The following is a 23,047-nucleotide window of genomic DNA, read 5'->3' as shown; positions in this document are numbered from 1 at the left end:
TCTATATAAAAGAGACTTCAGATACAGTATTAGGGGACCACTAAGGTCTACATAAAAGCATCCAAAAAGCACCATGTCGTGGGACCTTGCCCCTCCATACCTCTCCAACCTCCTCACCCGCCACACTCCCGCCCGCCTCATTGGGTCCGTCGAGGCTAACACACTCTAGACCATCAGGACTAAGCTCCGAGTTAGGGTTGGAATCGAACCTGGGCCTGCTGGGTCGAGGAGTAAATCCCAATATATATGCGCCTGCTCTACCAACTGAGCTATCTGGGCACTTTTATTTATAAAAGAATATTTTGGTTGGTTTAGTTAGCTTTTTTATTGAATCAAGAGAAACAAGGAATAAAAGGATAAGGGTCCAGTCTCCATGCTACACTAATGATAGTATTAAGGCTTTTCTCTGGGTACACATGTCCTCTACAAGTCCAATTGTGGCTGTATTATTTGTGTCCCCTTTAAAAATGTTGTGTTTATTGTCCCCCCCAACTGTTACATTAGATTTACGCCCATGCTCTTCACACCCAAATGGATTCAAGATGAAACCCAGAGTCTAGATTCCTAAGTCACTAAAGAATTCTCTGATGTGGCTGTCAACATGCCGTCCCTCTCTCCACTCCAGCTTCTCCACCACATCCTCAGCAGAGACGCTTATTAGCATAATTCTAATGAGGTGAGTGGGGGACTTCTATGCTTACTGTGGAGGACCGACATTGGCTCTGCTGAGAGGGCCCCCCCCCCCTCATTAGACAACGCTGCTGTCAGACAGCATCGCTAACCTCCCACAGCAGCACGGCTCTGGCTGTGTGTTCATTTAAAAGGTCAGATGTCGACAAATGTCATGGCGGCGGCTCGGTGACATGACACTAAAATCGGACCCCTGCGGACTGTGTGCTCGGTGTGTGGGAGGGACAGGGCTGGTTTTTTGTTATATCAGTGCAGATCTGACGCTCCAAACTGACAAGACGTCTAATTTTCAGAGCTGCGTGAGCGAGGCGCTGGTCAGAGGGCTATGTGAGGCTGGGAGAGGGCGAGAGATGAGATGAGCGATTAATGATTATTTATTTGGCAACAGTGTAAGAAAATGAGGCCATGTACTACCATCAGTGATACTGCACTGCTACATGGGCTGGTTGGTGACACTGTGTGAGTCACTGCAGTGTGCGTGTATGTACATGGAGAGGATGAGTAAAAACTCCACCACCCCTCTCCCATTTCCAAATCTTAACAGATGAGACAGCAGGGGTTGGTGGGGGTGGTTCCTGCATTGCTTTCTGCCCGGCATCATTACATCCACTCTAAATCCTGGTCTATGACTCCAAACACCCCCACGATGCAGACCCTTCCACCAGGTTCACTCATGTCAGCTCCAAAACGGGCTTCAGTTGTAATTAGAGCCCGACCCATTTTTAATTGATTTTTAAGGCAGATATGATACAAATATTTGGTTACTTAAAGATCCGATATTCCTATATATCGGCCAATTAACAAAAAAAAAAAAATCAGTGTTGCCAACGGGGACGTTGTAGAGCGTCCTCTGGTGGACAGACTATGCAACGCTATCACTAACAGGGACGTTGTGGAGCGTCCTCTGGTGGACAGACTATGCAACGCCATCACTAACAGGGACGTTGTAGAGGGTCCTCTGGTGGACAGACTATGCAACGCCATCACTAACAGGGACGTTGTGGAGCGTCCTCTGGTGGACAGACTATGCAACGCCACCACTAACAGGGACGTTGTAGAGCGTCCTCTGGTGGACACACTATGCAACACTCAAAACATAGTTGACTATCAGTTTATATTTCCATTTTTAAATATTCATTTATCAGAGTAATTTCTTTGTCATAAATTATTCTGATGAATTAATATGGAAAATTATCGGCCATAAATACTGATAGTTCAGGAACTGCCTAATATCGACCAATATAATCGGGCTCTAGTTGTAATCCACTTTTATCAGACATGTTTGCTGTTTAACATGCTGTTAACGAAGGGAGCCGCCTGCAATCAAACCCTTTATTTCACTAGACTACTAATCACCTGTAACAAAGGGTCTCGTTTGGGCTTAATTTGGAATTTAAAAAAAATGACTTTTTCATTTTTTTAAACATTAATAGTTCAGGCTTTTTGTATAAACTGCAAAGCAACAACGTCAGAAAAATGGTTTCCAAAGGATTTGTTAAAACGACTGCAGGAGGGAACAGCAGTGCTGGAAGTTTCCACCACAGAAGAGCTTTTATTTTATTCTTTCTGGTAAGAAGTTAGGACGCACCAACCCAAACTGCTGAAGGGGTTTTAGGACTGATACTATCCTCATGAATCAGATCAGGTATCGGCCAAACGTGACCATCCACACCGAATACAGTTTCCCGTCAATGTCATTAGAAAAATGTATTATTCCGCTATCAGTCATAGCGGGACTCTGCACAGCTATCTCAGGCATGAAAATGATCCCAATGTGCACCTACTCTGGACATTTGCAGCTTATTTGACATACAAGTATATTTTTGGTTTTAATAAGATTGCCGGTTTCTTTGGAATGCCCTTCGATTCCTACAAGTTTCATATTCTTGAACAAGAGTCTACAGCTGCACTAAAGACTGTACACTAATGCCAATTGTAAAGAAAACCTAAAAATGTCTACACCATAGTACAGTAATCCCCCAACAACTGTTGACACATTTAACTCTGAACTAAAGACGTCCATATTCTGGTAGAGCCTGAAATAAAAAGTCTGGAAAATCAAGATTCCTCCACCAGGTACCTTGAATCTCTACTGTACATCAAATTTCGTGGCAATCCCTAATCACCGTTCCAAAGGACCGAAGGGTTTGATGAATTTGCTCTTCAAGGCCAATAATCCACTTCCTCTAAAAGGAATGCAGTCCTCTTGTTTTCCATGGAAAAGTCAAAGGCTACGCCAAATACCAAAGGCCGGGGGGTTCACAAAACCAATTCTGGTAAGATCAAAGTGCAGGGGTTCACCAGCATTTCTTTTCATATGTGTGTGTGCGTGCTGGGACAATATGATCTTATGAAACACTGAGTTCCTCCTTACTGGCTAGTAGAGTCCCAGACGTCAGCCATCCCGAATACAGCAGACCGCTGCGAGTGTGAGGGAGAAACTTGGTTCTATTTTTCAGTGGGAGAGTTTATACAGTACAGAAACACCGACTTGTCCTTGCTGGTTGTATAACGTTGACAGCTGAATGAATTGATCTGAGAGCGAGGCTGGCCCTAAGCCTTGAGAGAGCACTTTAAATCAAACTGCTGTCAATGACACAAAAGGCAAGGCAGACTCGACCTGTCAGGTAATCATCAGGTGGAGTTCTAGTTAATTATTTATGCATCTATTAAAACCTCAATTTGAGTGAAAACTGGGACCATGTATCTACTGACTTATTGGTGAAATCTCACATTTCAAGCTCCTTCCAGATGGTTTTCGGAATTGAACTCATTTTTGTTCCTTAGAAAATGCCACAAATCAATTTGTCAGTGAGGGTGCAAACGGTACAAATGTGTGTTATTATAGACATAGAGGAGATGTTATTATGTACTATGGGAGTGTGATTGCATTAGGGGTGTCAAGAGGACACGCTACAGAGCGCCTGCTGGTGAACAAACAGCCGCCTCAACACATCATTAGAGATACATAAGTGATATAAAATGACTAATATAAGTCAGGAAAACAGCATCTGCCCCTCATCACAATATATTATGATGGGACTTAGTGTTTCAGTCTGGCACTAAGGTGGCACTAACACTCGGGAGCAATCGGAAGGGATACGTTGTGGAAAGACTTCAGAGATGGGGCTAGACTACATTTTAAAGACTACATTTTAATCTTGTGACCGAGAATCTCTGCTGATAAAATAGTTAGCTCTTACTTCAGTCTAATTCCGCCTCTCAGTCTAGGGCTGGTGAGAAAGGAGGCAGAGAAACATGAGGAAAGGAAGAAGCCCTGTGAAAAGCAGAGACTTCTAACACTTCTGACAACTCCGCTTACAGCAAGAAGGAGGGAGGGGTGGAGGGAAAGACTAAAAAGGCAAATGGAGGAAATAAAGTATGAAAGAGGAGGAAACAGCACGGACGAGAGAGGTAATGAACTAAATAATGAAGTCAACTTTTAGGACTTAAGTCTTCTCGGTTTCTCGCGAAGTTTCCTCCAGAGAAGGAGGCTCGACATCACCAGGTCTCACCCCAAGAGATCTATTCAGTATTGTTCCACACTCCTCTAAACTTTTTCAATCCACATGGGTCAATTAGTTACACTAATTAGCTAACTCAACAGACGTAGTGGGAGAGAGTAGCCTTACAAAGGCGATCAGGCTATAACTCAGCAATGCACGTCACCTCCTTCTCATATTACTTCCTTTCTCCCATAATCCCACATCATTTACATCCGATGTGTCAGATGCAGATGTGGTTATACACCCCCGTCCCTCATGCTTTAAAAAGCTCCATATGCAGTGAGCTGATGGCATTGCAGTTCTTTTTTTTTTTTTTTTACACACACTGTCTTCCCCTGCCCATTGTTACATTGTGTTTCTATGAAAACGGACAAACCGGAGGATAAAAGGATAGGAGTTGTTGTGGGGTTTTTTACGAGGGATGTGTCAGTTTTGCAAGGAAATGGGAAATGAAAATGCAGGACAGTGCAACAACAAGGACTTGTTTTTGCAAAATGACTAGTTTTTGAAGGCAACGTGCTTTTAGAGCCAACTTGTAAAAAATACATGATACACAAAAGGTTTATGGCAGGATGCTGAGAGGGGGGGATTCACTGTGCTGGGGGGCAGCACTGTGCAGAACTACACCCAGGAGCCACCAGCTGCTCTCAGTGGGGATGAAGTACATATATGTATAGCTAGCTGAGATTAAAGTCAGAATTATGCCTTTATTCTCAGAATTCCGACTTCAAATTCTGACTTTTTTCTCAGAATTCCGACTTCAAATTCTGATTTTTTTCTCCGAATTCTGAGATTAAAGTCGTAGTTTTGACTTTAATCTCAGAATTAAATAAAATCAGAATTCTGAGAATAAAGGCAGAATTCTGACCTTAATCTCAGAATTCTGAGAAAACATTCAGAATTCTGAGAATAAAGTCAAAACTCATATACATTTTTCACCAGTGGCCCTAATCCTCTTCCATATTCTTTTGAATTCTATGTTAAAATAGACTTTTCCCACTAGGGCCGGGATGGTATGGAGATTTTCTAGTACGTTTTACCGCAACCCGCCGCTAGCTGCTGGGCTAACGGCAATGGTAGACACTGCAGGGGTAACGTTAATGGGTCCACAAGAGAAATGTCTTTGCCTTTCCTACCGTGCATGTTAAAACTGTTTAAATACTGGAGGCATTGGGAATTAACGATATACTGAACATATATTTATTTTTTGGAGCCGCCACAACAACAAGCTTAAATGTTCTTAATTTAATGCTTAATACAGCATGATAAAAATGTTCAAGACATGCTGCTGGAAAACAAGAAAATACTCTTGGTTCTCCTATCATACATCAAACTGCATTATTTGTAACCCCATGGTCTGTAACCGCTATTTCATGTCGGCTGCATCATGTGTCTCATAAAAGGAGTAATAGGGAAGTCTGTCTGGTGCAACTTTAATGGCCGTGGCTAGTTTTCATACGTTAGGCTTTAACCATTGTGGCTTGTATTTCATTTAATGATGGAAAGGTTATAGACTACAAATGACTTTCTGTTTTTTATAGCTCAGCGAGTGTGTTGCAGTGAGTCGTAATATGGTTGTCAAACAGACTAAAAGGAGTCATTGTGTGTAAGTACCTAGAGACTCGGTTTTTGCCTCCATTGTGGCCTAGACATTATTACCGGAAACAGTAAATGTAAAATTGATTCATAACACTTGGGTTGGATACTTGACATATTGCAGAAAAACAGGTAGCAGTTTTGATATTTACACGCAACTTTAAGAAAAAAAGGTAAATTAGGGTCATTTTAGTCAGTAAATTACACAAAATGTGAAACAGCGTGTCAACTATATTTCACTGTCAGTATTATTTAGATCTCCCCAGTCACCCATGTCTGCATCAAACCACCCCCCATGTCTGGTTCAGCCACAGGCAGCCGAATCAGACTGAACCCCCCCAGGTGTCCTTTCATATACACTTACTACATTAGTTGCTTGCTCTTGGGGGAATTATCGTTATATGTTGGGTCCTTGTGAATTATAGATTGTGTTCTAGACCTATTCTCTCTTTTTAGTGTCTTGAGATAACTCTTGTTATGAATTGATACTATAAATAAAATTGAATTGAATAACTGGCAGCAGCAGTTTGAACAAGGCTGCATCTTTTCACAAGAGCTTAAGACAGATTAGGACTCAAACCTTGGACGCAAGCTTCAAAGATTTCAGGAAACAAAAGTATCCCATGGCTGTGACCCTTTTCTAATTTTTTTTTATTTTTTAAAGGAGGTTCTATTGGGGCCACTTCCAAAGCAGCTAGACTCATTTATGAGCTCAGTGTGTCTCAGCTCATAAAATATTTGAGATGGATTTTTGCATTGTGGTTTTCCATCTCTGCACTTAACCAGAGCTATGCAAACAATCCACCTTCTGTCTGCTTTATCCTTCACATCTCGCACATATTGAAGAGTGCTCAAGTGGGCAGACAATGACAGATGGCTGAGGAGTGAGATTTATATATAATAATAGAGTAAAAAACATAACGTCTCTGTGTAGAACTCCGACAGCTCTCAGGCTTGAGTGCCCTAACTGGTGACAGAAAATGTAACCCTTGCCATTTGAATGTTACACAAAATAACAAATAACCCGCTTCACTTGATTCATACGTTTGTTCTTACATCAGGGAGTGACTGGGTGTTCAGTCCAGTGAAATAGTGCACATTTAATAGTTAATCTATGTACAGTAAAAAGGGAGACATCCAAACAATAAGTAGAACTTAATATATCCTGACAATGAATACGATACCTATCATATTTCTGAACGAGTGTGTGAATATATCCACTGTATAGTCAACTATTAATCAAATATTCTACGATGGAATGCAAAAAGTATTGTCATGCTGGGTTGGTAATTACGCATGCAGGTATTCAAATGTATCTAACTAGTCTGAGGGAGCTTCCATGGCAGGGTCAGCGTGAAGGGGACACTAGTTCGCAGGAATAGATCGGAATGTGTAAAACTATTAGAAGTGTCTCACAAATAAGGAGTCCTTTTGAAGGCAACACTGGCTCACAGATATAGATAAACTGGCATGTGAAGGACAAGAAGACAACATCAACGCAGTTGTTCTGATGTTCACGGGACTTGGATAGACATCCGTGTGTGTACAAAGTGTGTTCACTGTTTGAATAAAGGTGCAAATGATCTGAAATCTTTGGACTCGTCATCGCTGAAGTCTCCATCAACATTTCCTGATCTCAACCCCGATAGAAGTCCATGCAAGTACACTACTTTCTGCCAATAATCACACAATGTCATGTGACGCATTTTATGAAAGATGAGAAAATGACTGTTAGACTACACCTGGCATTGATGGCGCAACACGACCAACGTCAAATAGCTATTATATAGAAGTGAAGAAGGGATTTTGTACACAGCTCTAGTTAGATGGAAGGACACCACTCTCTTGTCTGTATGCTAAAAATGAAGCTGGGGCCAGCAGGTGGTTAGGTTATCTTAGCTTAGCACAAAGACTGGAAACAGGACAAAACAGCCAGCCGTAAAATCCACTTAACGGCACATCTAAAACTTAGTAATTAACCAAATCAATCTAATTTCTTTTTTTAAATCTGTACAAAAACTAAAGGGTAAAAACTAGTATTTGGGGTTCATGGGTTATGTGTTAAACTATTTCTTGATCACGTACTGGAAATTTGTCACGTTTGGATAGAACCAAGTTAGTAGTTTTCCCCGTTTTTTTCCAGTTTACCGTACAGATGTAAGACAAGACGGGATTACGTCGTCTAACTCTTGGCAAGAAAACAAATTACTCAATTTCCAAAGTTATTATGGTAGTGTTGCATGTAGGACAAAAAAATACTGTAACTTTCCTTGAGTTTAAACAGTCCAAGGTAACAGATCTTAGATTTCAAACTTTAATACGAAGATCTGCTGCACTCTGTCTGAAGCAGGACATCTGCTAAGCCATTAAGCTCGGATGGATGTTCTTTGATTGGATATGAAAAAGAATTTTAAACCTCTACTCTAACTGTAAGCAAGAAAGTACTTAGAAAAGCAGTGGTATCGAGATGCCAACAGGGAGGATATTAAGGTTGAAGGTACTGAGGCTGCATTATGGACACTTATATGTCAGAGGTCATATAAAATCAACAGATGAAATCATGGTTGAAGGGAAAATGCTTTTTGAATGTTAACATGAAGGTTTTCAACAAAGCTGCAGAACAGCCATACAGCCATACAATCATGACTACCTTGATATCCCACCTTCACCCACGTTGTCCTCGTCAGTCAATGCAGTGAGTGGACAGCGCTAAGCAGTGAATGGGCTCAAAGAATTTTCTTCCCAGTTGATAATTGCCCCATTATGACGAGGTGGCTCCTAATGAGGTACTCTCTTTTTTACACCTCCGTTGAACACAGCCCAACGTAATAGTCATCAACTTCTCAATACTGAGCTGTATGCAGAGCCCACACTCAAGGTTCAATCATTGGTGGAAGCATATTTAAATTTAGATTTTTAACTAACTGATGTTCTGTGTATCTAAGCAGTGTTTTTGAATATCTCTGACTACAAATGAGGACAACAGTGTGCAGGAGTCTTTTGTTCTGGGATGACGACCAACGGTCTTGTCTTACGCGCCCGTCGATCTACAAGTGTGCTAAAGTTCTTTTCTTTAAAGCTTCAATGCGTAACATTTTGATGAAGCTCCCTTACATTCAAGCCATTGCCAAATGAGTTGCTACACAGCTAATTAAGACTCTCAGCTCCACACTGCTCTCTGTGTCTCTCAGTATGACTGTGCTCAAGAGATTGAGGTGTCCGGCGACTTTTCTGCACAGGAACTCAAGTGAAGATAATTACCTCTTCTGAAGAGTCCATCATGCTAATTTAATCCTCCTCCACGTCTTCCTTGCATTTAAGCAACTGTGTGGCGGAGAGGTGGGGTTGGGGGTGCGTAAGCAATCACGGAAGGCTTGTATTATGTGGACGCACCCACAGTGTTGTTGTCATTACTTAGAACTCCTCACGGAGGAGAAAGAAACTACACACTGTAGCTTTAAATTTAGAATTTCTCCCATTCAAAATGAGACTTTTTCTGTTTGTTAAATTTGGTATTTTTGGCTTGACAACACGTATTAAACATATTTAAAAAGGGACAAAATAGGACTCTTCACTTCACTCACACGGCTCCCCAGCAACACGGAGGGACCCAATCTGTTTTAATAAAAGAGCTTGTGAAAAGTGTCATTTTAATTCAGTTAAAGTGGGCTAAAGGGGTTTGGAGGAATTGATGCTAGGGAGGGTGGCACACTGGTTTAGCCAAGGCCAAAAGGGAAGAAGACAAAATGCTGTTGAGTCTTTCAAATGTATTTCTTTTGTGTTTTGAGCACCACAAGCCAAGTTCCATCTAGTTCCATTACACTAAAAAAGGAAGACATAAATACGGCCAATATCTCCAAATCTCCACAACAACCTAGATGGATAAACAGCACTGCTGGTAAGAGGAAACGTGTCAATCATAATCTAAAGTAAAAAGATGTGAGGCAGATTGATGGAAAGCACATAAACAACAAAAATACCTTCAACATTTTCTCAAAAATTAACCCTGTATGGACGGCATAACATAAAATGGAGAAATCAAACAGTGCAAGAGATATGGAGTGACAAGAGAATGAAGGTCCTCACAAGCTGAAAAGCTAGGTTTCCTGAATTGCGTAAAACTGTGTACACTTTTCTGTGTAATGGAAAAGAAACACTTACGGATGTGTTTAATGATAGTGATAAACAACGGCTGTTAACAAGCCAGCCTCCCGCTGAGATGCTTGTCTTTGCTTCATATTGAGATCAATCCCAACCGAGAGCACAAATAGAAAAACTGCCTGCGTCACCAGCCTGGAGCCAGGAGGACGGAAACTGGGTCAGATTACTTGCAGATTCAGTTATTCCTACTCAAGGAGTCCACGTCTTTTCATACATGTGAAAAGCCTGAGTAAGCATTCCTATTCCAGACAGCCTGCTGCCTCTCTCGCATTACTGAGCTTTTTTTATTATTTTTTTACCAGGGCCAGGGAGCATGGGGAGCTTTGTGCCCTTGCACCGTGCTGCTCCTCTGAGAAACACACACACTGTTGGATTAAGCGTGCTCACTGGGGGAAACCGAGCAAGGCCGACCGCTGTCACGTCTTTTGAACCCATGTTACATCCATAATTCCGAGTAGTAGTCCGGCACGATCGTTGCAAAATCTAAATTTTTAAATGACTTTGATTTCATAAAAAATAAATCTTGACTTTGATTGTCATTTAATTTTACAAACCGACTGCATCACAAATGCTACTACTTTCTTCTGTGAGTTTTTAAAAGACTGTATAAAACTTTCTTTTTGTGCATTTACGGCCTTTATTTTTGATAGCACAGCTAAAGACATGAAAGGTTGGATTCCTACCAATTGAGCTATCCGGTCGCCCGTAAAATAGGTTTTAATGCTCTCCCTTCTCTTCATTGGAGCCTCTATAGGCTTTTGGTGATGAGCAATGTGCTATAGCTGCCAAAATAAATCTATGTTTAAGTTCTTTTTTCGTTTACTTTAGAAGATGTATGACCCCACGGAAACCTTGTGTTATAGCAGAGTTACAGTTTCCAACAAGTCAGCATCCAACGTTCGTATTCAGTCCTTCTGTAACAATAAAAGTCACACCAAATAATCAGACAGCTGGCTTTAAAGCGACTCCAACAAACTCTAAGTCACCTTTCCAGCAGCAATACAAACTCCTGACATCATGGCAGAAGGAATTGGAGCCTTTGCTCCTTTCAACAATACTTTTGGCTACAGCTGCTGATGAGTTTACACCTGACAAATCCCAATCCCCTGACTGCATGTCACCTAAAAAGTGAGTAAACAAGGAAATCGATACAGCCATCCAGCTGTGTTTTAATATGAATCAGGTGATGAGGAAAACCAGCTTTAAGAAACAAGCCAAATTCAATTAGACCGTTTGCTTCCCTCTCACCCTGAATGTCAGAGACCTGCATACATGGTAGGCATTTAATTAATACTCTGCATGGAGTACAGATACCAAAGCTTTGCCTTCACAGAGGGAAAAAAGCAGCTGGTAGCACAACAACAACACCAAGGCTATCCATGAGTTGGAAACAACAGCTTTCATGGAGATCATTTGAGCACGTACTGGAGCAATGCAGTGTCATTAGAGCAGTGTTCAGGGTTTTAGCAGATTCTTAAAAACAATTACCCACGAACAGGCCCCTCGGGTACAGACGATCTATTTGGAAAGCTCGTGGAGTCTAACTGACAATACACCAGTAAAGATAACAGTCTTACTTTCTTGATTTCGCCCAACAACTTCTCCATTTCTCATCTTGGGGGTACATGAGGTAAATCTGGGAAAAGTTTACTGCACGGCAATTTTACCATGGAGAACCATTAGGCATAAAACAACAACTTGATTGAAACTTTGGGAAAACCTCAGTTCAGTTGAAACTCTAAGACGCGTTGTGACTGATATGTCCCATTATCTTTTTGACATGAAGCGGACGGACACAATTAAGTTAGCAAAAGCACTTTTGAACTTCTGTTTTGAAAAGTACTACAAAGGTGGAAAAAATGATTATGTTGGTTACTTAATTATATTATATTATATAACTTGATTTACATTCAGGTGTAACCAAGCAACTGATACAAAATCAGCTTTATAGTCGATGAAAAATAATTATATGTATATCAAAATGGAATCAATGCTGGTTATACCAACTAATGTTCTTAGTGCCGATCTTTTATGTCCCATAATAAAGATACTTGATAAAGAAAATCTAACCGTCTTACAAAAACATGCATGTAAATGCCTGTATTATTAATGCTACACTACTTAAGATCCCATTTGGTTCCATGATACAGATACTGGACCTGAAAAAGGTACCACATGGAGTAAATTATTTTAACCCCCAAAACACGCAGAGAGGCTGAAAGTAGGGGTGCACGAATTAGAAAGTGTTACGATTCAATATCGATATTTAGGCTCAATGTTACCTTTCCATGTGATAGTATACACGCATTACAAAAAAATGAAAAACAAATAGATTTCTTGAAAAATATGAATAGATTTTGATTGTGAATCAATTTTTTTACACACCCCTGGCTGAAAGTAACTTTTCCAACCTCAAGTAGTGACCCAACAACCTCCATTAGGAACATAGTGCAGCTTATATTTACCCTAAGAGGTAGAGCTGGGCAATATATTGATTTTATATCGATATGGTGATATTAGACTAGATATCTTCTTAGATTTTGGATATTGTAATATGGCATAAGTGGTGTCTTTTCCTGGTTTAAAAGGCTGCATTACAGTAAAGTGGTTTTATTTCCTGAACTTACCTGACTGTTGTAACTCTTCTATTATTTACCTTTACACACTTAGTCATTATTTCTGCATTACTGATGCAGTTGCAGTATCGATATTGAGGTATTTGGTCAATAATATCATGATATTTGATTTTCTCCTTATCGCCCAGCCCTACTAAGAGGCCAATCAAGCTAGGGTTTTGAAAACTACATGAGAGGAAATTGTGAATTAAGACATTTGGTCTCTTTGTTGTTGGGCTGACTTCTTAACTAATGATCAGTGTGTGTTGCGTAGAGGCCAAAACCCATTCCGGCACAGAGGATAACAGTCACAGAAGGCACTGCATGATGCTATCTGCTGTGTAGCTCAGCCAGCGTGCTGTTAGCTCCAATGTTAACTGGCAGACATGCTCACTGTTTTTCTGCATGTATGGTTTGTTTAAATTGAGCAGTCACTGTTAAAAGAAAGTGCGGCTGGCCTGGAAATTGGATCTCTTACTTATTTTACCACTGTAGCTGTGTAGGTTGTTGCACATTTGATCCCATTGATTTTCCAAAAAAGCACCTTGCAAAGAAAGCCAATTACTAGAATATTTAGGGCCTCAGAATGCTTCATACTGCAGATAGATGATTGTGGTTACACTGCTTAAAGTATAATTCCCACAAATAACCTGAGCAAGACAGGATAATAAAGACTTGCAGTAATTACATAACCGGCTCTGCGAAGTAATTTGAGATTTCACACTGAATGAATAACAGCAGTAGAATAAGGACAGACATTTTATGAGAACATGTAGACTGTATGGAAGGCTTCCTGTTAATCCCAAGGATAAGGGCAGGGTGCCAGACTACAGCAGATAGCTAGCTTCACACAGAACTATAGCCTCGAGAAGAAAGAATAAAAAAGGTACTGGGGTGGGAGAAAAAAACAACACAAGGCATTGAGTGAGAGGAAGAAAGCGAGTGTGCCAAGATGGGCTATATTTCTATTTTTTCCCCTTTCATCTCGGTCAAAGCACACACTGAACAAAAGGCGGCAAATGCTGATGAGCCCGACCAGCCCGACCGTGTTGTTTCCGCGCTGCTGTTTGAAGAGGAGGAAGATAAGCAATTGGATTTAAATAATCCGGTTTTTCAGTGCTTCTACAGTACATACACAACGGCAGAGCGTTTTAAGATCCAGATTAAGTCTATTTTCCAATTCTTAATTGAGTTGATTAGATAGGAAACATGCAGAAGCAAATCTTGAATGTTTACTGATGCATTGCGTGCATCAAAATACTGCACATTGTGTTATGTAATTAGCCATTACCAAGCGAGGCTGAGGTCTGAGGTGTTTTCCACAAGGCAGAGCAGATGTAAACACCATCGTTTCATCACCAGCTATCACGGATTGTGTGTGCCTGTTTATGTGTTTGTGTCACTTGTCTAGCAAACTCGGTTTTCAAGTGAATTCTCAAACTACACATCTTGCACCGAACGTGGACAGCTCATTTCTTCTTATGTACAGGCCACAACAAAATCAGCAGAGGTGATGTAGGCTGGGCCGTGAGGGGGCAGCTGCATTGCAATTTGATGAGGCGATGAATGTCAAGTATGGTAATTTACTGTTAATTGAGAAAAGTTTGACACCCGAATACATCCCAGGTGGGAAAGCATCCACTATTTAATTAGAGATATTTGAAATGGGGTGGGTGGTCAGGGTTCATTGCCAACAAACAAGCCACCACTGGCAGAAAGATTACAGTCAGCAAGATGTCAGTGAGATACAGAGAGTGGGTGTCAGGACAGGGCATCAAAAAGGGATTTTTTTTTAATGTGTTTGGTAAGTGTTACAGAATCTTGATACCTAAGTGTCTAAATACAGTTCTCTCAGCTGCAGTGAAACAGGATTAGACCAACTTAAAGTAAAGCATCGTGTCCGATGTCCCAAATTGACTTCTCATTAACATTTAGTCCCAGTTTGAATAATTCCACTGAATTGCAGTGAAACAACACAAACCGACAACACTGCTCTAATAGCTTGCTGTCATTGTTCTAGTTTTAAAAAAGGCTTTTGAAGTCGCCATTCTAACACAGCGCATTATACCACTGCCCACTATGCCTCGGCAAATATATTTAAGCCCTGCTTGATTGACAAAAAAATAAGAAAGAATCAACTGCCTTCGCAAAGTTCTATTGTGCAGTCTGTTTCACCTACGCCTCTCATTAAATCACTCATTATATATTATTGACTGTGTCAAATATCTAGGAGCAGATGCTGTGGTTCTCTTTCCAACGCGTGTTTCAGTGTCTAATTATGGCAAACGCTCTCTCTCAGTGACCCTGGAAACCTCTACATCATATATTCACTCAAGCCGAACCCCCAACTGCTCTGGGTGCCTTTCTATGGGCAGCAGCCCCCCCCCATCCCCCCCCCCCCTCTGACATCTCTCCATTAGTGCATGTGTAGGTACTGAGCCCGTGTGTGTAGTTCAGGCCTGTGTTTAATGTGTGTAATAACAGCAGAGTGTAAATTGTAATTTCCCACGTGAGATCAATAAAGTACATATTATAATATACACTATTATTATTATAAGCCAGTATTGATAGGCAGTTCTGACCCTCATGTCCCCTCCCCTCTGCCTTCGAACCTGCTGCTGTCATTCCCGTCCTTAAAAAACCTGGTCTGGATCCCTCCGCCCTCAACAACTACTGCCCAATATCCAACCTCCCCTTTCGGTCTAAAACCTTGGAACGTATAGTCTCCTCACAACTCAGAACCCATCATCATGCCAACAACCAATTCAAACCCCTCCGATCTAGTTTTCGCCCCTTTACACAACTAATTAACAATTCCAGATACATAACACACTATTGCATCACACTTTCACTCACTATGATCACTACTAGCATACTGTCATTACTAAACATTGTGCTAAAATATAAAGAATAATGTTGCCCTCAGTGGGCTTATTTACTAGCTACAGTGGCTTGCATAAGTTTACACACCCATGCTAAAGTTTATTAAAAGGAGGACTAAAAAACATCTTTTGGAAATTGATCTAATGCCTTAATTCCAAATATTAAGGAAAATTCAACCTTTTAAGGACACCAATTTTCTTTGAGACTGAAAAATGTATTGTAAATAACTTGTTCTTCCTTAAAATACAGGGGGCCTAAGTATACACCCCCTATGTTGAATTCCCATAGAGGCAGGGACATTTTTATTATTAAAGGCCAGTTATTTCATGGATCAGGATACTATGCACCCTGATAAAGTTCCCTTGGCCTTTGGAATTAAAATACCCCCCACACATCATCACGTACCCTTCAAAATGCCTTGAGATAGGCACCAACATATCGGTGGACCGATATTGCGCATAACCCAAATTATTGGTATCAGGATTCATAATGGCCGAAAAAAAATCATTCATCAGAATTATCATATTATCTTAATGAGAGCTCAAATAAAGTTTTGATTAGTGTTTCTGTTTTTTTTGTATTTTAAACTATATGTCGACGGATATATCGGAATATCAGATTTTTTATTAATGAAATATTGGTCTTAAAAATCTTTTATAAGTCAGGCTCTAATTAAGTTTAGCCAAACCTTTCGGTCTAACTCACTTAAGTTAGCTAAGCCAAGCTACCTTACCGTGGCAGACACTAAACTCCTAAAAAACTCTGGTTACAGTATCTCTTGTTATAGACACTTACAGTGTGCGTTATGTGTCCCAAGTGGCATTATATGCACTGCTTTATCATCCAGACAGGCTAGCCTACCATACTAGCTTAGCAACCACAGACACTAATGTTATCAGAGAACAGGCTTTCCAGTATAGTAAGTGTAGCTGGTGAAGCAGACAGATAGAGCAGCCAATATTTTTGACAAAGCTGCATAAGGTAAGGTATCGATCTAAGAACATCCATCTTATTTTTGGCCTAAATTACAATTCTTACATGTCCATTTCTCCCTACCTGAGACCTTAGATTTGACTTACTTGTCCAAAAATCACATGAAGAAAATAAAAAACACAAGAGTGAAATTCAGAATGTCCCATTAACAGAAAAAAGGAAGTTTTCTGTCCTGTTAGAGTGTTAGATTTTGTGGCTCTTTTGCGTTAAGCGGCACAGACTGGAGGGCTGGCAGACATGAGCAGGCAGTGCCGTCGTCACACTGGATGATTCAGGAAACTAGGTTGAACTTCTTACAGAGTTCCTAGTGCGGCTTGGAGATGTCAGTTTAAACTCTGCAAATCGATTTTGTGGGCCCTGTACTGAATTGACAATGGTGCAATCAGCCAGAATAGTTTCACAAAGTCCAAAAGCTTCCTCACGGTGGAGGTGTGGAGCCTAAATATTCAGAAGGTGTCAGGACAATATAGAGGTAAAACTTTTTCCCCCTGAAAAAAGACAATTTGCACTTTATTGAAGAAAGAACAAAATAGTGGTGCCAAGTATTGTCTACGGAATGAATTGAAACAAGGGAAATCTAAAGGCAGAGCTACAGTGGGGGGATGAGGTGGATTTGATTCTAAATGAGTTCTGTAGATGGGTTCTGTTGGTCTTGGGAGCTTTGATATGACTGCTTTGCTTTTAGCTCATAGCCATGGGAAAGAGAGAAGCCCCAACATCAGGTGTCGTCCTCCCAGAAAACAAACTATGGACCGATTCATGAACCATATCGTGCCTGTTCTTTAAATTAGCAACAGTAGCTTTCATGTAATACAAGGAAAGGAAATTTCTGCAATAAACAGTGTGATTTTCTTGATGCTCTTGACAAACTGTCAAACTATATTACTATAATGAATTCCGTGTGCCAAGAACAACGGCCCATACTTGCTGCTTGGAACACACCCTTCCTGAGAAATGTAGTAATGATGCCAGAATGAGAGAGATGCCAAATCCTGGGACGCAGGACTGGTGGGAGAGAATGGCTATTCTAGTTTACAGATACTAAATATTACTTTCACAGCATGGGCCCCATTGATCAAGGTGTGCTGTATTTCCCAGCCTGTAACATACTCCAGCCATACCTTGTGCACACCATTGTACCAATTGCAATGACACTCTTATTACACAATTTAGAGAGCTGTAGTATTAAGTGTGACCAACAATTTACATTAGAAGCGGAGCCAACATATAGTGAAATTTACATGGCTGGGTATGAGTGGCAAGGTATTTACATAAGGTACGGCAGCCATTCTTTAACCTCCCCCAGGCTTGTGGAATAGACAACAACTGCGTCCAGACCCACATTAGCCAAAACACACAGCCCTCTTCAAGGTTTCAGCTGTCAAGATTTTCAATACCACAATAAATGCAGTTCAATATCTTTTTTCCCAGCCAAACTGAACAAAGTATGACAGAAATACAGCATAGATAATAAGATACTAACACAATTTCCGCTGTTGTGCATTGCTTGGAGACCAGTTAAATTACACAAGTAGTATTGCCGTATTATTTTGGATACTGATATCTGACAGCTAATCTACTCTTTCCACAGAGGGAGAATAGAAGATCCAAACAAGACATTGGACATAAAATTAAAAGGCAAGCAGGTAAGTGCCAACTGTAGAATGAAAAAAAATAACACAGTGCCCTAGAGAGCATGACAGGCCACAAGAACTCTCATGAGTACTTATGAATGCACAAGGTAATGTTATGTGGAAACATTGATGTGAAAGCATTGCTCCATCTACACCTACGGCTCAATCAGCACAATAGAAAAACATAGCGTAGCACAGCTCAAACTTTGTTAGGTTGGCATCTCATGCTGTGCTGTTTTCCCTTTAGTTTAACAACTTTGGCCCATTTGGTTGAACCCATTTCCAAACTGTGCCCCAGGTGTATTGCAGCACACATCCATTGAGAAAAAGTGGACATGCACCATTATGTGAAACATTTCCCAGAGTGCCCGTTACGCGCGAGCATTATGTTACTTAAAAACAGCCTCCACGTCTACTTGCAGATAAAGCACCTACTGGCTGGTACACTTCTGTAAGGTCACTCAGAACTGTGGTCTCTGCAGAAAAATTCCTTTTACTTAGCTTTATTTTATGAGATATTAATATTGATGGGCGCCAAACAACAACCATTCAATTACAATCCACCGAGGGGAGAACAAGGGTAGTAAAATAATATGCGAGCAGGGCAGCTGTCATGCATGTCAAATGAGTGTTTAAATTCCCCATTGGGACAGAGTTATCAATAAATAAGCATTCCATACTAGAGCTGTATGTGCCACTTTTAAATGCAATGCTAATTATAATATATTACCACGTCTTGATGAGAGGTAGAAATTTTAGGAAATTTCCCAGTTGATAATAACTCTGTGCATTTGGACAACCTCTCTGAATAACAGTGTGTGTAATATTTTCACTCTGCCAAACAATAATTTAAAGAGGTTATCAAATTTTTAATTAAGTAATCTTTGACAATCAAATGTAAACATAGTATAATTTTGTAAATAAATGTGTCGTTTTGTAATCTGATTACGTAATCCGATTACACGTGATAAATTGCTACCCAACACAAAAAAAAAAGAAAATCACATCTGGGAATATTTTATGCCAAATTCACTTTATTAATTCCTAGATGACTCTGGGGAATTGAAGGAGCAAAAGATGGAGCATGAGGGAGATGTTGCAACATTACTCCGTGTCATCTCGCTTCATTATCAGAAGCCTTCAAAAGGCTTCTAGCAGCCTGCAGGTCTGTAACTGGGCTGTTAATGGTCTCAACATCTGGCTATAGTGATCCAGAGCCTCGGACTACTGGCAAACCGCCCCCCTGAGGCCTAACCAAAAACTTTGAACTTTACATGAGGAGAATGGTAAAAGGCAAGGGGATGAAGTGCAGCAATCAGGACTATTCGTCTTTAAAATGTAGCTTTTATCCTTCACTGGAGTCAAAAATCAATTCAAAGGTTTATACTAACAGTCCAGCTGGCCACAGGAAACATGGCCGATGAGTGACTAGGCTGGGGAAGTAACAGTGGGAGAGAAAACTAGTGTGAGCTTTTTGTAGACCCGGGGCGCTTTGGTGCTTGGTGTTTCATTCATGGTTAATCCGCTCTTGGGGCGAAGCACCTCTTTGATATCACACAGTGGGGGAGCATACAAAAAGAAGAAGAAACTAAAGAAGAAGAAACTTCATGCTCTACTGCCCCGCTGTACATCCATCCTTTAATTACTGACAGGCCAGAAATGAATCACTAGCTTCTTTTGAGGAACTTTTAAAAGAGAACTTCTTAAAATTAGCTGAGGGCCTTCTGTCTGCACTCACCTACCGGAACGGTGTCGGTTGATTATTTTCCAACAGATGTTTCGGAAACGAGCGTTGCGTAAGCTATGAGATTGGACGCTGTTTTGATTTGAACAATTCTGATTCCAATTCTTCCTTCTAATCCCGGTTTATTCGATTACGTTTCTTTTAGGGGCGGAGTTAAAACGAGTCACATGCTTATTTCATGAACAAGAGGAACTTTTAGTTTTTATACGATGGGGATTTACAGTTTTACAGGGCTTTTTCAACGTAAAATAAAGCCACACTTTAGAGCGCCCATTTACTGAGCTCCATGGCTGCAACACAACAAGCACCAAGTACGGTGGGTTAGGGTTAGAGACCCTTTACATTTCAGGGTGGGCGGCCCAGGAGTTATCTGCTAGCATCAAATGTGAAAGCACAATCAAGCTCCATTGTGTCAAAAAAAAATCACAACAGTATGGATGTACAGAACTGAAGAGTTGTTTAAAGGCATTGTTTCTGAATATGGGCTGTGTATTTCTCTGCAAAATTGAGTGTATTGATACTTCCACAGTATTTATATAGCACTTCATTATGCTTTACGATCAAAGACATGGAATTCTCACCTTTTACAATATGGGACCTTTGATAGTTTTAGAGCCCCATTGCTTCTCTAACAAAGATTTGTCTATCCACGTCTGTATGGCTTGGATGAAGTACATAACAGACTTTTACGTACTATGTTGTACAAGCAGCGTCACATAACATAAGAAACACAGGTGAGACCATGCATGAAGTGCAAGAAACGGGAAAAAAGCCAAGCTCAGGTTTAAAAAAAGACAACAAGAAGGGTCACCGAAGATGACACTCTGAATTTCACACTTTGCTGTCTGACAACCTGACTGGAAAACTATACAATCCTATTGCTTCCTCCATCAACTTTGCTCGGGCGTTGTTACAATAGCATGCTCACTCAAGCTGACAAGTTTCACACTTTCATTTTCACTCTGAAATAGATACGCTCCAGAGATGCACAGCTCGCTAAGGAGGAGTGATGGAGCATCTGAATGAATGTGCATCACCGAGAGACAGGAAATTAAAAGTGAGGAGGACTGATAACGCGGGACGTGTTTGAGCAGCGAATGGGTCTAATTGCTGTAGAAGTCATGACGGAAGGTGTGGGGGGTTACACGTCTAGCAATGAAGATATCGGATGGAATAAGTAAACAGTAAGTGATGTAGTAAATCCCGGAGCCATGCATCGCCTGGTACCAAAAATTCCTCTCGCTAATCCTCAACTGGAAGCCTCCTTATGTTGTTTGGCTTGAGCACTATAATCAGTCTGCAGCATTCAGTCTCAGAACTTCCTTCCAATCAACTGAGAATGGGGCTGTCCAATCCATCAAACTGAAAACTACTACACCCAGAAACAAATGGAAGCCTCACATAAATGGAATCACTGCACAGACAACGCAACAAGTTGTCAGGGGTCATCTGAATCTTAAGTCAAGACATTTTAAACTGTTTATCTAAAGACTTTCAGGAAACATTATGAGGAGTAATCATGGCAGGACGGCCCATTAGTACTTTTCGAGGGGGTAAGTGCCCAATCCAAGGGGGACCATACTCTGAAAACTGTGCAACTGCTATGTACTATGAAATCCTTTTCAAAAAATGTCATAATTGATATCCATGATATTGTAATAGACACAACGTAGCGTTGACTCAGCAGACCAATGACTGGAGCGTAAAACAACTGACGTTATGACGCAGCAATTACGTTGTAATATTGAAGAAAAATATTAGTTATAATGAATTGAAGCGGTTTAGAAATCAGATAAATAAATCAAAAACTGCATTGGTTTAAAATATTGATGTTGATATCTTCTCAGCCTTAATATTGCTCATAACACTAGAGAAATACAAACATTTTGCCCAAGTATAAAATATGAATAAAAATCAATGATCAATGGTGCAAAAATGTGATCCAGCGATGAATAAAAGCCCTACATATGCCTTGGTACATATACAAGTCAGGGTTGCATATAACGTATCCATGGTGTTCTTAGTACTATAAGAAAAACTTAAATTAAGAAGGCATATTTTTACAGGGTTGAAATGTTATGGCTCATGACTGACTGATACCAGATATATGAGACACAGGCAAAAAAAACATCTGAAAAACTTTTAAATAAGGCACTTAGGCAGATCTAACCAATTCAGCCTGACAGGTGCACTGCAGCGATGGCCTAGAACTGTGACTGCACTTCCTCAAACATATGTGACAAGAGCTTCTGGGAGATGAAGGTTCATCCACCTTTTAGATCCACCCTGCAACCTCCTTGTTAAATCTTAAATCTGTTAGCGCCCCGAGTGCCACTGCTCATCATAAATCATTCACATCAATCCGGACTTAACAGCTAATGACCACCAACGCATCCACAAGTGGGCTGAGACACCAGCTTGCTAGAAATGGGTCTCATTCCTGAGTTATAGGGACTATTTAACGGCGTTAAAGCAATTCAGTGTCAAGGAGCACGGACAGTGGAATGATAGACGGTTGGGTGTAAGCCAGTTCAAGGCCAGTAAAGTCTTCCTGTGTCTCAGCAACTAATTGGACACAGTATTGATTCAAGGAAATAAAAACATTTTTTTTGATATGCAGAAACACCCGTAGGTGACGTAATCTCCCTCTCCCTGGTGACCTAATCACTGTTGTTGCTGTGAAGAAATGGATCACCTATAAGGCACAATGGACACTGGTTTGTCTCTAGCCCAGAAAATAAAGACTGGACAAAATAATGTCCAAAACAACTTCAGTGGCTTAGTAAGTTCATGTATACTAGTTTTGTTGAAAGGACTATATTTTTTGTAGGGGTTGGAATCTCTGGGCACCTCACGATCTCGATGCAACAATTTCTTTATGTACATTTACTTGTGTGATTTAAAAAATAAACGCGTAAATCTCTTTTTTTCCTTTTGGCTATTTTTTTTTTTCCCTCTTGCCAAACTTGTCGTCCCTTGTCCCGTCCTCTTTCAGTCACTCTGTTTTCTGATTTCAGTCACTCTGTTTTCTGATATGAGCATGTCTGGAGACAGGAACTTTTAAATTAGAAACACATTATTTTTTAATAATTGATTATTCACTTATCTGAATGGAGCATCAAATTGTTCTACAGAGAAGCTACAGAGCGTCAAAGAATCAATTAGTTTTCCCACCCCTATGTTGAGCTAATCAGGGCTTTATTGAAATAGGATATATATATATAT

At 40.5% G+C, this 23,047-nt stretch overlaps 1 protein-coding gene across 2 annotated transcripts in view; it reads right to left on the bottom strand.

The window, feature by feature from the left end:
* ctdp1 (CTD (carboxy-terminal domain, RNA polymerase II, polypeptide A) phosphatase, subunit 1) overlaps positions 1-23,047 on the bottom strand; it is a 68,110-nt gene that overhangs the window by 421 nt on the left and 44,642 nt on the right. The window lies entirely within an intron of this gene.

The sequence above is a fragment of the Etheostoma cragini genome, chromosome 14, assembly GCF_013103735.1.
Source record: "Etheostoma cragini isolate CJK2018 chromosome 14, CSU_Ecrag_1.0, whole genome shotgun sequence".
In the NCBI taxonomy this organism is placed as follows: domain Eukaryota; kingdom Metazoa; phylum Chordata; class Actinopteri; order Perciformes; family Percidae; genus Etheostoma; species Etheostoma cragini.
The sequence above is the reverse complement of the archived record's forward strand: the minus strand, read 5'-3'. Positions and strand labels throughout refer to the sequence as shown.